At 42.5% G+C, this 16,066-nt stretch overlaps 1 long non-coding RNA gene across 1 annotated transcript in view; it reads right to left on the bottom strand.

Annotated features, from left to right (window-relative positions):
* Positions 1 to 10,879: 10,879 nt before the first annotated feature.
* LOC130362088 (uncharacterized) overlaps positions 10,880 to 16,066 on the bottom strand; it is an 80,815-nt gene continuing 75,628 nt past the window's right edge. The window contains exon 3 of the long non-coding RNA XR_008891274.1: positions 10,880 to 11,160. This is a non-coding gene — a long non-coding RNA (uncharacterized LOC130362088). The remainder of the gene's footprint in view (positions 11,161 to 16,066) is intronic.

The raw sequence follows: 16,066 nt of genomic DNA, 5'->3' as shown, positions 1-16,066 counted from the left end.
TACAAAACTCTCAGTGTGAACATGCTCAAGGATGACACCACGTACAGAAAATTACAGGGTGATCCCACAAAAAATTGCTAAATAGCCCTGAATGAACAATTAGAGGAGGGAGTATCCATGGGGGTCATTGATGTCAAAATGAAAAAAAAATTATTGGTACAACATCCTGTCACACCAGTCCTCCACTCCATATAGGAGTCATATACAGTAAGTGATATAAGAATCTTATACAGTAAGTGATATAGGAGTCATATACAGTAAGTGATATAAGAGTCATATACAGTAAGTGATATAGGAGTCATATACAGTAAGTGATATAAGAGTCATATACAGTAAGTGATATAGGAGCCATATACAGTAAGTGATATAAGAGTCATATACAGTAAGTGATATAGGAGTCATATACAGTAAGTGATATAGGAGTCATATACAGTAAGTGATATAGGAGTCATATACAGTAAGTGATAAAAGAATCATATACAGTAAGTGATATAAGAGTCATATACAGTAAGTGATATAAGAATCATATACAGTAAGTGATATAAGAGTCATATACAGTAAGTGATATAGGAGTCATATACAGTAAGTGATATAGGAGTCATATACAGTAAGTGATATAGGAGTCATATACAGTAAGTGATATAGGAATCATATACAGTAAGTGATATAAGAGTCATATACAGTAAGTGATATAAGAATCATATACAGTAAGTGATATAAGAGTCATATACAGTAAGTGATATAGGAGTTATATACAGTAAGTGATATAAGAGTCATATACAGTAAGTGATATGGGAATCATATACAGTACCGTAAGTGATATAGGAGTCATATACAGTAAGTGATATAAGAGTCATATACAGTAAGTGATATAGGAGTCAATGAAAAATTATTTATTGGTACAACATCCTGTCACACCAGTCCTCCACTCTCTCTCCAAGGTCCATAAAGGGGTTTTTCCACCTCCCCACCGCCCTATAGTGGCAGGAATTGGTTCCTTGGGAGAGTGAATGGGGGACTGGCTTGCAAGTTATTTGCAACCCCTCACTGGAATGACACCCACTTCTTTGAAGGACACCTCACATGTACTAAACATTATGGAACATCTGGAATGGGATCCATCATTTTCTTGGGCCACATGTGATGTGACGTCCCTGTACCCATCCATTCCTTGGACAGAGGGACTTCTTGCATTATCCAAACACATGGATATTCACAGCACATACTCCCCTGGTTTGAAGGAATTTATTTTGATGGCAACAGAATTTTTATTTAAAAAAATGTTTTTATGTTCAATGGCCAATATTTCCATCAAACCAGGGGAGCTTCCATGGGAGCCAAATACTCCCCATCCTTCACAAATATATATGAGTCAATGGGAAGAAAATATAATATTTGCTGACAGTAATCCATTTCAATCTTGCATTAAATGGATGGGTAGATTTATTGATGACCTGATTTTTGTTATGAGAGGCAATGAAAAAGATTTTGATAATTTTGTTCAGTACATTAATGATAATGCCCTAAACCTCTCTTATACATCTGCTTTTTCTTAAAACCAAATTTCCTTTCTGGATGTGTGCCTGTCAGTGAACAATGACAATGAAATTGTGGTGGCTCCTTTCAGAAAGGAAAATGCAGGAAATTCTATACTACAGGCATCATCATGCCATCCACAACATGTCCTGAAGAATATTCCCTATGGAGAATGGCATAGACTGAGACGTAATTGTACCGATGATAGTACATTCTCCAGGGAATCTGATCTACTTTTTGATAGGCTCAGCAATAGAGGCTATGCATCTGAATTATTAAATTATGCTAGGGATAAAGCCATGAAGCTTAACAGAAAAGACCTTATTACACAACACAATAATAAAAATAAAACCAGCAAAAAGACAGATAACACTAATCCTCCATTTTTTGTCACACAATGTAGGAAGCAATACCATAAAATAGGCAATATCATGAGGAAGAACTTACCAGTACTACAACAAGATGCCATATATAGGGAATTTGCTTCTAGACAAATTTAGGATGGTATCTAGGAAGGGGCCGTCATTGGGCTCTATCCTTTCCCCCAGCATGTACAACAGCAGATCCAGGGTTAAAGGAGAACTACGGAATATAAAAATTGTGGCCCACACTGCCGGCAGTAAAAAAATAAAGATGTACATACCTTCCTCTGCTCCCCCGGGGCCTCTGTTAACCGCCTCTGGTAACCGGCCCCGGTCTCCGCCGCAATCTACTTCCTAGTTGCCGGTGGTCGGATGAATCAGCCAATCACCATCCGCAGCGCAGTCTGACTCGGCCGGGGATAGGCTGAGCGGCAGTGTGAAAACGCTTCAGGACACAAAATTCTTCACTACACCGGCACCTGCGGCCGGGGCCGAAAACGTCACACTGCCGCTCAGCCTATCGCCGGCCGAGTCGGACTGCGCTGCGGCTGGTGATTGGCTGATTCATCCGACCACCGGCAACCAGGAAGTGCATTGCGGCGGAGACCGGAGTCGGTTACCGGAGGCCCCGGGGGAGCGGAGGAAGGTATGTACATCTTTATTTTTTTACTGCCGGCACTATGGGGGACAATTTTTATGTTCTGGAGTTCTCCTTTAATACATCTTCTGGATCTGCATGGTTACAACATGCGGGGAATTGGAAATGTGGCCATAGAATTTGCACTACATGTAATCATATGCAAATCACGAAAAAATGTCAGTCTTATGCAAATGGCAAGTGCTTTCAAATCAGGGATTACATGAACTGCAACTCTAAAAACCTAGTTTATTTAGATTCTTGTGAAATGTGTCTGAGACAATATGTAGGTTGTACCACAAATAATTTAAAAACCAGAATTCGCAGACATATTTCAGATTCTAAAAAATTAATGAATTTCAATCCTAATATTTCTGCCCTTTCTAGACACTTTAGAGATATTCATGCCGGTAATACAAGCACTTTACTTGTAATGGGTATAGAGAAGGCCCATTAGAGGAGGAGATATGAAGAGATTGCGCCTCAATAGAGAATCCTTCTGGATGTTCCTTCTAGGAACTAGAGAAACTGGTGGTTTGAACTTAAGGCAGGATCTTATTTTGACATATTGATTAAACTAATAGCTGGCATCATGTGTTTTTGTCTTTGCAGAGTAACATAAGTAAAACACTGTAAAAAAAAAATATAGATTTGATGTTCCTCTTTTGTGTACATGAAGGCTGGATCCACCCAGGTGTGCAATCCGATACATTTATCCATGTTTTCTGACACAAGAGAACCTACTCCAGGAGTAATCCATGACGCATTTTTTAGCTTTGTGTAACTAACAACACCCATGTGACTTGTTCTCGGTGCATATAAGTACAATGGTGTTACTAAGTTTTTTATGCCATGACTAAGGGCGCCACAGCCCAAAACAAGTAGGATACTACGTTCCTGTGTATCCTATTTTTATTGATGCTGCAATATAAGAGGAATTTTACCTGCCTTCCTGGTGCTTGATACTTTTCTATATTGCTGTTCGTTCGGAAGGGCACGCCACCCTCCAGTTCAAGCACGGGAGCCAGGGGCGAGGATCTGAGCGAATACTACACCATATAAGCAAGGCAACATTCTGTATCTCCAAAAGTAACTTTTATTTATGCTAATTAAAGCAAAAAAGATTTGGAAAATCAAACTTATTGTTATTTCTTTATATAATGAGTAAAGAAGGTGCCACCATATGTCAATTTTTTAGAGTCAATTTCACGTTGCCAAAAACTAAAAAAAAAACTACTAGGGGGAGATATCTCCAAACCTGTCCAGAGGAAAAGCTGACCAGTTGTCCATAGCAACCATCAGATAGCTTTTTACTTTGTTTACTTGGCCTCTTCAAAATAAAAGAAGCAATCTGGTTGGTTGCTATGGGCAACTGGGCAACTTTTCCTTACAATAAGTTTTTAAAAATCTAGCCCACTATTGGTATATTGGTAAACCATGCATTACACATGTTCAACTGTGAGCGATATAAGATTTACACTCAAAAGCTAGCAGGTAAGTTTACAGTAGCTAATGGCTGAAAGAAGAAGAACAGAAAAGTGAACTTTTGTGAACTTAGCAAATTAGGAAGGACAAAAAAAGTCACCGTTTCCAAGACAAATAGCCGGCCAGTCTTCACCAAGCAATGTAGAAAATAATTAGCCACATAACATTACAACAATATGGTCCCATAACTTTCAAAATATTATAAACAAAAAAAAAAGGTTGTTTGAAGGGTACAATTGAAATCTGGAGAGAAATTGAGAGATCATTTCAGATTTATTGGGTTTAATAATAGAGGCAGCATTAGATGGTAGACTTTGAGTGGTCCGAGGAAGTGCGCTTGCGAAAGAAATAGCTATCACCTCTGCGTGGACGGCGTCCGAGCTCTCCCTAGTCTTGCCTGTTATTATGTTGCACTTTATGGAATAAAACTTTTCTACACATCGGAACTGGTGGGTGCCATTCATCCTTCTAAACACATTAGATGGTAGACTTGTTTGCCGCAATTCCCAGTCACAAATTTCCCTATTTTGTACAACATCCACCACTGTATGTAAAATGTCAGATAAGAATTCCTGGCGGGTGGGTTCATAGAGCAGTTTGACAATCCACGAACGTCTCCTTTTGGAGTACTCTATGCGATGGCGCATTGTGCCTAATGGATGCCCAAATCCATGTGGCTGTGATACTGATGCCTACCAACATTGTGGTTATGGTCTAGTGCCGCTAATTGCGTGCATGCAACCATTGAGTCTATGAAAAAATGAATGCGTTTGGGCCTATATTTCAGACATAAACTGTGGTATATTTTTAAGTCTCCCGCATGGCATAATGCTGAAACATGACAAATATCTTTCAAGAGAATTGGATTACACACAATATTGGTCAAGGCATTATGGGGGGGATGGCATGGTATTAGCCATTTGGTCTCCTGAAGCTGATTCTCAGATAAGGGAGGATGCCGACATTCCTCATATATACCTTAGTCATCTTTCTAGAAATGTTGGTTAGTAAACATGCTTTAATACGGATTGCCAGTGTCTCACAAACACTTCAGGATCTTTACCACACATCTGGGCACTCCATCATAGGTGTTTTTTTATTGGCTGCACCCATCCACTGAGGTCAGCATTAGTGTGGACTTTAGAAGCTGCTTAAATTTTGAAACCCACCGGCTTGGCCATGTGCCAGACAATTGCTGGAGGATGTTGTGGTATTGTTCACAGAGAATTTTCCTAATTGAAACATGTCTATCTGTTGCAAGAATAGCAATATCAAGTCCTTTAGCAAGTAGATCTTCCAAACAATTTTGAAAAGCTATTTTTTCAAGAGCCATTGAGCTAATGGATGGGACTAATTGCTCCACACAAAAAACACACATTTTGTGAGTATTTGCATCCATTATGGTGTATGTCCAATAATTTGCACTAATGCCGGGGGAATCTGATTGTCCATCACCACAAAGGATAGCTGGAGTCTGTCTGACATGCTCCAATACCTGGTCTTGTTCCTTGTGCCATTCTTTATCTATTCCCCTGAAGATAAAGTTTTATTGGTGATGAAAGAATGTAGATTTCCCAATACTCTGAATTTGCAGTATGTGTAAAAAGCTTTGTATTTTATGGAAGCTGTTCCCACTCGATACTGTGAATCCCATATACTTCTTTCATGCCCGCCATTACTACAAAACACAATTATTTTCAAAGCACTACCACAAATTATTTTTTTTACTTGACAAGTTTCCCATAGCAAGGGACCATTTGAATCCATTTCTTCAGGCAGGATTCAAACACAATATACTTTATGTCCTGTACAACATCATCTGTAAATAAATGTAATTCCTCAAACTCAATATGACTCTCACTTTGCAACCTAAAGGGACAATCAAATGAGTCCTCCTCATCTTCCTCAACATCACTTTCATGGAAACTTTCATCATCTGGGTCTTCGTCAGGGAAATTGCTGCTTGTAGACATAGCACATTCTTCAAAATCATCGGCATCAAGTTCTACTGTAATGTGCGATACCTCAAAGGAGCTAAGGTCAGGGTTTGAGGTTGGACTTTGATTGATATTGCCCAGCTCCGGGATTTCCAATGATGTGCTGGGATTGTCCGGTAAGTTTGTTTGTAAAGGTTGTATAGGCAATTCCGAGTCAACCACTTTGACATATGGACTTGTTGATTTTGCCACGGGAAAGTTCAAAAGATGACAGTGTATTTCACCACTAATTGGTTGATTTCCTATGGGGCTAATGGATGTGGATGGTTTGAGGAGAGACGGGGAAGTTGAAGCTTGGGCCTCAGTTTCTTCAGCCACTCTCTCCACACTAGGAGTCCGTGGCTCCTAAAGATGTATTATCCGCTAAGGTAAATGTTGTTTGGGATCTCTTTGTGGCTCTTTTTCTTCCTTTTTTGTGGTTTGGGCCTTGAACTTTGGGGTATCTTAGCCACGTTGGCACTGAATTTATTTATTACGATATGTAGTTTGCACCTGAATCTGCTTATGTCGCTTAGTAATGAAAGGCAAAGTATTAGTCGCACAATCACGTTTCCCAATAAGACACAGAACAAAGATTAATCTCTAAGGCTTAGACATGCATCAGGCTGCAAAGGTTGTTCCGCACTGGAGGACACTTGGGCTTCTACATTGGTCACAGAGTCTGAAACCTCATAGACAGAGTTCATCTGGTCCTGTAAAGGAAAATCCCATGGAACCTAGAAAATTAAAGGGCTCTCTTGAGCAATTGGTGTTAGAATTTGCGGTTTTGGTTCTGTACCAGAGCTGGTGTTTGGTCCCAAAAAAATGGGTGTGGTAATTGTAGTACATGAGCATGTAGGCACACATGCTTCAGACAGTGGTGATGTAACTGTAATAAAGGATATTCTGGTGGTACTTATTATTGACTCCGTTTCGAGAACTAGGTACTCGCTATCTTGGTGGATTAAAGGCGCTGGAATGTTTACAGGCTGTTCGTAGCAAGAGACTGAGTCTACAACCCACACAAGTGGCTCAAGTAGTGCAGCTCATCTAGGATGGCACATCAATGCGAGCTGTGGCAAGAAGATTTGCTGTGTCTGTCAGCGTAGTGTCCAGAACATGGAGGCAGTACCAGGAGACAGGCCAGTACATCAGGAGATGTGGAGGAGGCCGTAGGAGAGCAACAACCCAGCAGCAGGACCGCTACCTCTGCCTTTGTGCAAGGAGGAGCAGGAGGCGTACTGCCAGAGCCCTGCAAAATGACCTCCAGCAGGCTACAAATGTGCATGTGTCCACTCAAACGGTCAGAAACAGACTCCATGAGGGTGGTATAAGGACCCAACGTCCACAGGTGGGGGTTGTGCTTACAGCCCAACACTGTGCAGGACGTTTGTCATTTGCCAGAGAACACCATGATTGGCAAATTCACCACTGGTGCCCTGTGCTCTGGACATATGAAAGCAGGTTCACACTGAGCACATGTGACAGACATGACAGAGTCTGGAGACACTGTGGCGAAGTTCTGCTGCCTGCAACATCCTCCAGCATGACCGGTTTGGTGGTGGGTCAGTAATGATGTGGGGTGGCATTTCTTTGTGGGGCCGCACAGCCTTCCATGTGCTTGCCAGAGATAGCCTGATTGTCATTAGGTACCGAGATGTGCTCCTCAGACCCCTTGTGAGACCATATGCTGGTGCGGTTGGCCCTGGGTTTCTCCTAATGCAAGACAATGCTAGACCTCATGTGACTGAAGTGTGTCAGCAGTTCCTGCAAGAGGAAGGCATTGATGCTATGGACTGGCCCGCCCATTCCCCAGACCTGAATCCGATTGAGCACATCTGGGACATCATGTCTCGCTCCATCCACCAATGCCACGTTGCACCACAGACTGTCCAGGAGTTGGCGGATGCTTTAGTCCAGGTCTGGGAGGACATCCCTCAGGAGACCATCCACCACTTCATCAGGAGAATGCCCAGGCATTGTAGGGAGGCCATACGGGCACTTGGAGGCCACACACACTACTGCGCCTCATTTTGACTTGTTTTAAGGACATTACATCAAAGTTGGATCAGCCTGTAGTGTGGTTTTCCACTTTGATTTTTTGTGTGACTCCATATCCAAACCTCCATGGGTTGATAAATTTGATTTCCATTGATAATTTGTGTGTGATTTTGTTGTCAGCACATTCAACTATGTGTAGACGAAAGTATTTCATACGATTAGTTCTTTCATTCAGATCTAGGATGTGTGATCTTAGTGTTCCCTTTATTTTTTTGAGCAGTGTATTTAAAAATCTTAATCCTTCCAGTACTTATCAGCTGCTGTACACTCTACATGAAGTTCTTTTCTTTTTGAATTTCCTTTCTGCCTGACCACAGTGCTCCCTGCTGACACCTCTGTCCATTTTAAGAACTGTCCAGAGTAGGAGCAAATCCCATAGCAAACCTCTCTTGCTCTGGACAGTTCCTGACATGGACAGAGGGTACAGCAGAAAGCATTGTGGATAGACAGAAAGGAAATTCAAAAAGAAAATAACTTTCTCTGTAGTATACAGCAGCTGATAAGTACTAGAGGGATTAAAGTATACCTCTCATGAAACAAACTTTTTATATATTAAAGATAAAGCCCTACTGAACAACTTTTTGATTGCTTTTATTAAAAAAAAATGTCCTCCTTTCATGTTTTTTTTTACTTTAAAAACTTCTCCACTAGGGGTCTCCCTAGCAATCCTGTCAGCAAGCATTTCGACTCAGTGAGTGAGTCTGAAATAAGCTCAGTGCAGCTCCCTGCCTGTCAGACAGGCAGGAAGGAGGGAGGGAGGGAGCTCTGAGATGTACACAAGCAGGGAGTGAACAGAGAGGATACATTCCCTCTTCTCTTTTTCATGTTCCTCTCCCCTCTATCCACTTTCCACATGGCTAATTATATATGTGCTGCTTATCTCCTCTCTCCAGACTTGCTGTTGCTATGACAACCTCCCCTGCTCTGTGCCTACAACTGCACTACTGAATAGCATAGAAAAAAAGGTATTTTTAGGGTTTTTTAAAGCAAAATAAATGTAGGGATAGACTTTGTCAGAGTCAGGGACAGATGGGGAGGGGATTAGGGAAATTTTAGATGGTGATAGGTACTCTTTAAGATTTTTTAACAGAAGTAATTTACAAATCTGTTACACTTTCTGGCACCAGTTGATTTAAAAGAAAATGTTTTCCAGTGGAGTACCCCTTTAAGTCAAGTCTGTTCTGTTAAGATAAAGGGGTACACTGCTGGAAAACATTTTCTTTTAAATCAAGTGGTGCCATAAAATTAAACAGATTTGTTCTATTTAAAAATCTTAATCCTTCCAGTACTTATCAGATGTTGTATACTACACGCTCACTTGCTCTCAGGACTCCACGGCAGCATCGCAGCAGCAGCAGGCGCCTTCCCCATTAGGTATGTGGGATCATCTAATCCATCAGCTGGCTGTGCCGGGTGATCAGAGTCTTGTCTAGTGCGCACCCCATTGACATGCTCCCCGACCCCCCCCCCCCCCCAATCAACTCCTCTTCCGGCTTACTTCTGTCATGACCGACTAAAAAGACTCTCCCTGCCTACTTGCACATCCATCCTAAACAATGGATTGACAACTGGGTGTCGGTCCCTTCCTGCGCTAAAGTGCAGTGGCGTAAAAACACATAATATACATAGTCGTCACAGGCCAGAAATGGAAAACGACTAGACAACCAGATATACCAAACAGGATAAAAATACCAACAGGGCAGAATATAAACAGGCAAACTAATAAGGAAACATAAGACACTGTTCACATTGGGACATAGAACAAACTAACTGGACCCCCACTCCACAAAAGGAGTAGCCATTAATAATGAAGCCAAATAGGCTACTGGCCAGAGGACACACTTTACCGTGTGGACAAAATGCTGACCCAGTAGAAAACGGAAATATAATACATGATATTGGTAGCGTCACGGCCATAACAAATGTATTGTTTTCGGCGGGGGCAGCCGCGGGGGGGGGGGGGGGGGGGGGGAGTTAGGCTTATGATTAACGCTGCAGCCATAACAAATTTATTGTTCTCGGGGGGGGGGGGGGGGGGGGGAGCGAGCTGCACAGGGTGCCTCCAACTGTTTTACCACTACAACTCCCAGCATGCCCTGACAGCCAATAGATGTCAGGGCAAGCTGCGAGCTGTAGTGGTGAAACAGCTGGAGGCACCCTGTGCAGATGAACTAAGGGCGGAAGTTAGCCCCCCCAGCAGGCATCAGTGACATCGTGCCTGCTGGGGAAGTCTGCCTAGTAGTAAGCACAGTACCAGGCAGACAAAAAGGGATTTTTTATATAGTAAAAAAAAAAATGTAAAGCAGGGAGGGGGTTAGGGATAGATGGGCAATAGGCAGGGACAGAAAAAAAGAAAAAGATGGTGGGAGCTACCCTTTAACTTTCCTATAGCATACCACTGGTGTAGATCATGGTTGAAAAGTACCTCTCTAGTGACTGTGCCAATTTAAGAATGCTTTAAATCTCCAACTAAACACGTCTTTTTTATTAGTTATTCGTTGTTTTAGCAAAGAGCTCAATGATACCACAGCAAACTTCATTAAGCCCATGCATGCAATATTTACCCAGTACTAAAATCTAGGCATTGTTTGTCACTTTTGGGTTGATTTGCAGTGTTTGCTTCTCACAGCAATTAACATTCTCTGTGATTTTTACTTCCTCTACTTAAGTAACTCTCTGAAGCCCAGGAAAACTAAAAAGAGGCCTAGAAATACATCCAAGGGATTAATTTATGCATGTACAAAGACAGCATAGCTCATAGCCTTTAATTAAACAATGTGTATTTTAAGATAAGTAATTAAGTATCCGCATTATTCCTTTCTAACAGGTGTCATTGTATCATAACACATTAATTCTGTCTAATTGAACTTTCATGTTTGTTTTTTCAATATTTTCAATAATAAATGAACAAAAAGTGATCTTGTTCTATTTTGAGGTAGGAAATTATCCTCTTGTTGCCACTTAGCGGTGTGAATAATTCAAGCAGATGAAAACACAGCAGGTTTCATTGATTCCTCTCTTCTTTTACAACACTGTAATCAGTTCATTAATTTGTCTCGTTCTAAGCTCCAGTGTACCTTGCTATTCACACAGCAGTTCCTTGCTAAAAAAAATTATAATAGCAAATTGTTAGCATTCATAATACATTGCAGGCATTCAGTAAGCATTACATACATTATCAGATGAAAATGTTTCCTAATATTCCCAATGTCCAAGGTATGTTTTTGCTACTTTAAATAAAATGTTATTTAACAATAAAGGGAGAAACAGACTAACAAACTATAATTCATTCTCTGCCTCAAGATATTTTGCTCTAGTGTATAAGTTACAGAATAAAGGACTAGGATATAAAATTACCTGCGGTATGCAGACAGTAAAACACTTGTACCCTCCAGGACAAAGGGCGTACAGGTACTTAAGGACCAAGGGCGTACCTGTAGGCCCTGGTCCAGTTACTGGGGTTTGAATAATTCTCACGATCAGAGAAAGCTTCAAACCCGATGGGTCCCGGTTGGTATGAGCAGTCAGGATCCACGGTTAATGCTAGGCATCGCCGATCAGAGGGATGCCCAGCATTAACCCTCTAGACACTGTGATCAGTGTTTATTGTTGCATCTAAAATGTGGGGTTAACGGTGCCGGTAGACATCTGCGGTGAAATCGTGGGTCCCAATCAGCTGAGTGGATGGCGGGAGGGCCCTTACCTGCCTCCTCCCTGACCGATCGGTCCTCTGCTGCTCCCAGTCAGCCATGCAGGCTGGAGTAGCAGAGCACCAATAACGCTGATCGTAATGTGTAATGATTTTAAGAAGGGGAGAAGGAAAAAATGAAAATGATCAAGCAAATTATATTAGGACCAGGCAGGGCCGGCCCAAGACATTGTGCTGCCTGAGGCCAGGAGAAAGTACTATGACATTACAAGTTAGGAGGACATTTAAAAAAAACGCTAATCTGAGGTTTTGCATTTTTTTACTTTTGCGCCATTTACCGTTCGGGATTAATACTGTTATATTTAATAGTTTGGACAATTAAGCACGCAACAATACCTAATCTTTATTTTTATTATGTTTACATGTTTTATATGGAAAATGGGAAAAGCGGGGTGATTTGAACTTTTAATATGGAAGGGGTTGTGTTGTTTTTTTTTTTTTTTTTAAAGCTTTATTAAAGGGGTATTCCAGGATTTTTTTTTTTTTTTACTATGCTACAGGGGCTGTAAAGTTAGTGTAGTTCATAATATAGTGTCTGTGCCTATGTGTGACGATATTCTCACAATTCTTCTGTGATTTTCTCCTCACTATTTATTTTTAACAGCATACATAATGACTGTTGTTTCAGATTTTTCCCAGCTTGCAATGCGGCCGAGACCTGACTCATTAGTCAGCTGTGACAGGGAGCCTGTCTGCTTCAATGGGTGGAGGGATCAATCAGCAACTAATGCAAGCTGTAGGCACCCTGATTGAAAACCACAGGTCTTTTCTTTCAATGGGTGGGGTGGCTGATGTGTGGGAGGGAGGAAAATGCCATTGTGGGATTTGCAGTCAAAAAAACATAAGTCAAACAGGAAATACAAGTTCACAAAAAACTAGCCACAGTGTTATGGTGATCTCATGACATAGCCATTTACCCCGAAGACAAGTGCAGATCCTTCCTAAGCATGTCCATTACTGTCTGCCAGGTACGTACTAAAATCATATTATGGTGGATAACCCCTTTAACCCCTTAAGGACGCACCCTATTTTCCCCTTAAGGACGCAGCCCTTTATTGCAAATCTGACCACTGTCACTTTATATATTAATAACTCTGAGATGCTATTACCTATCATTCTGATTCCGAGATGACATAATTTTCATGACATATTCCACTTTAACATAGTGGTTAATTTTCATTGTTACTTGCATCCTTTCTTGGTGAAAAATCACAAAATGTTATGAAAATTTCGAAAATGTAGCATTTTTCTAACTTTAAAGCTACCTCATCAAAGTGACTAAGGTGTGTGTGTGGGGGGGGGGGAGAGATACCATATAGCGTAATATAACATACGTCTCAAATAGAGAATCCGATGTGCACACCTCTAGTGCTAAATATACAAAGTAAATCCAACAGTGTCAAGAACAGGGCATCAGTTTGCCCAAAATTCTGCTGCATAAAGGTAATTATTAAATCATATTCCATATGATCACCTCCACATATATATGAGTCAGGTCAGAGTAGCCACTCCCACCTCCACACATATATATGTACATACAGGTAGTAATAGATAATGATACCAGTGTTGATGTGTATGTACCCGCACAGGTGTCTCTTTTAATTAGAATACCCAACGCGTTTCTACCACAGTTGCGCGGCATCTTCAGGGGTATCTATAGTATATATAATTTGTACGTATAATATACATAAGCAGAGCAAATAAATCAAGTCAAACAGCGTCTGGGAGTAACAGTCTGTGATAGCAGAACTGTAAAAGTAGAATCCTCCAGAGCAGATAATTAATATAGCTGTGTCATAGGGGTAGGAGCCTATGATGCCAGAGCTGCATGAAATGGTAACCCCTCCTTTTATGACACTTCACTGTTCATCTCCGGGATCCTGAAAATAAAGAAATACATACAATGTGCATACCAATGCTGCAACAATATCCTGGAGACAACAGTAACGGCCACCCTTGTAAATGTATTCTACTTACAATCAACAACAGATGGACAGGGCAACCTAGAGAAAAAAGAGTACATATCATGTAGCCCTGTCTCCAATCCACATGTTCGCTGTAAAGAAAAGGAGAGGGCTCATGGGGTGTTCCGCTCAGCGGCATACTCACTGTTGAGATGTCCGGCATAGAGATACAGAGCAGTGCAAACCTGCTATGGTAGGGAGCCAGAACCGCTGGCTTCCCTGCGCTGACAGCACATGTAGCTGGCGTCTGACGTTATATCCGTTGTCAGGAGCTGCCCGCATACGAATCCCAGCCAGTCACTTACCCCGTTCTGCTGCATCCATAACTCAGCTCAGCTGAAATTTAAAGGACCATAATTAGTCTTTGCACCTGACACCAAATTATAAGTTCCTGCACCTCCCACACCCCACTGCCCGGATCTTCAGTGCACTTTGCCTAAGAGAAAGCGTTCCCATTGCCTGTTTTGCCTACCCATGTTACCAGACTTACTTGCTACGTTTTTTTACTAGGAACCTTTGCTGCCTGCCTTGACCTTCTGCTACGTTGACTACGCCTCTGTCTCATCCTCTTGTACCTCGCCTTGCCCAGTACCTGTGTGTTCGAGCCGTATCGGGGGTAGCAACCACACAGGTAGAGGATCCACTACCTGCTCCGTGACATCCACATCCAGGTACGTGACAGCAAGATCCGGCCATGGATCCAACTGGGGTTCCTCTGCCTTACAACTCGGATCTTGCACCTATCGTGGCGCTTCAGTCCCAGCAGTTGGCCCAGCAGGCACAGCAGCTTAACCAGCTAACCGCCATGATGCAGCAGTTGTTATCCGCTCAACACCCGCCACAACCTCCTCCAGCTCCAGAACAGCTTCCCGCTGCTGCAGTCTCCTCCGGGACCAGACTCCGCTTGTCACTTCCTGATAAATATGAGGAGATCCGAAGGCCTGTCGAAGTTTCGTGACACAGTGCTCTATGAACATTGAGCTCATGGCTGACCAGTTCTCTACGGAACATGCAAAGGTGGCCTTCGTCATCAGTCTCCTGTCTGGAAAGGCCTTGACCTGGGCAACTCCGCTATGGGATCTCAGTGATGTCATCACTTCTAATCTTCAGGCATTCCTGACAGAATTTTGCACAGTTTTTGAGGAACCTGCCCGAGCTTCCTCTGCCGAGACGGCCCTGCTAAGTCTCTCCCAGGGCAACTCCACTGTTGGCGAGTATGCCATCCGGTTCCAAACCTTGGCGTCTGAGTTATCCTGGATAACAAAGCCCTCTGCGCTACTTTTAAGAGGGGTTTATCGAGTCAAATTCAAGATGTCCTCGCTGCTCGGGAATTGCCATCAACCCTGAACGAACTGATACAATTGGCATCCCAGATCGATATTCGTTTCTCCGAGCGACGAGAGAAGTTACATCAAGAAAGGGAATCTGCACGACCCCAGCGCTATCCTCTGTCTTCCAGCAACCACCGCAATCTTCTACGTTGCCTCCCGCAGTGGAGGCTATGCAAGTGAATCGGTCTCGTCTGACCTTGCAGGAAAGGACTCGCCAAAGAACTGAAAGAACATCTCCACGGTTAATGATGAAAAACTAAACTGTACCGTGCTTTACCACACTGAACCCCTGTTGATGCAGGTCGGAGTCTCACACAGAAAGAGCTTGTCTTTCTATGTACTTCCTCACTGTACTTCTTCTCTCCTGCTGGGTCTACCTTGGTTGCAGCTCCATGCCCCACAGCTGGACTGGAAAACCGGAGAAGTCCTTTGTTGGGGTCCGCACTGCAACAATCATTGTATATACATACAAGTAGTCAAGTTGGAACCATCGTCTCCCCCCCACTGCCCGGTTTGCCTTCCTTTCCTCTGGATTATGCTGACGTCTTCAGTGAAAAGCAAGCCGAAGTGTTACCACCACATCACCCCTACGATTGTCCCATAGACCTGCTGCCTGGCATCACACCTCCCAGGGGCAGAATCTACCCATTATCTGTTCCTGAAACTCAGGTTATGTCTAATTATATCCAGGAAAATCTACAGAAGGGATTCATCAGGAAGTCCTCCTCCCCTGCCGGAGCTGGTTTCTTCTTGCATCGATTACCGTGGCCTGAATAAAATTACGGTAAAGAACCGCTACCCACTTCCTCTGATCACAGAGATGTTTGATCGTCTGCGAGGGGCCAAAATCTTTTCTAAGTTGGATCTTCGTGGGGCCTATAATTTGATCCGTATACAAGAAGGGGAGGAATGGAAGACTGCATTTAATACTCGCGACGGACATTTTGAATATTTGGTAATGCCATTTGGACTCTGTAATGCGCCAACAGTCTTCCAGGAGTTTGT

Source organism: Hyla sarda, chromosome 3, assembly GCF_029499605.1.
Source record: "Hyla sarda isolate aHylSar1 chromosome 3, aHylSar1.hap1, whole genome shotgun sequence".
Lineage (NCBI taxonomy): Eukaryota > Metazoa > Chordata > Amphibia > Anura > Hylidae > Hyla > Hyla sarda.
The sequence above is the reverse complement of the archived record's forward strand: the minus strand, read 5'-3'. Positions and strand labels throughout refer to the sequence as shown.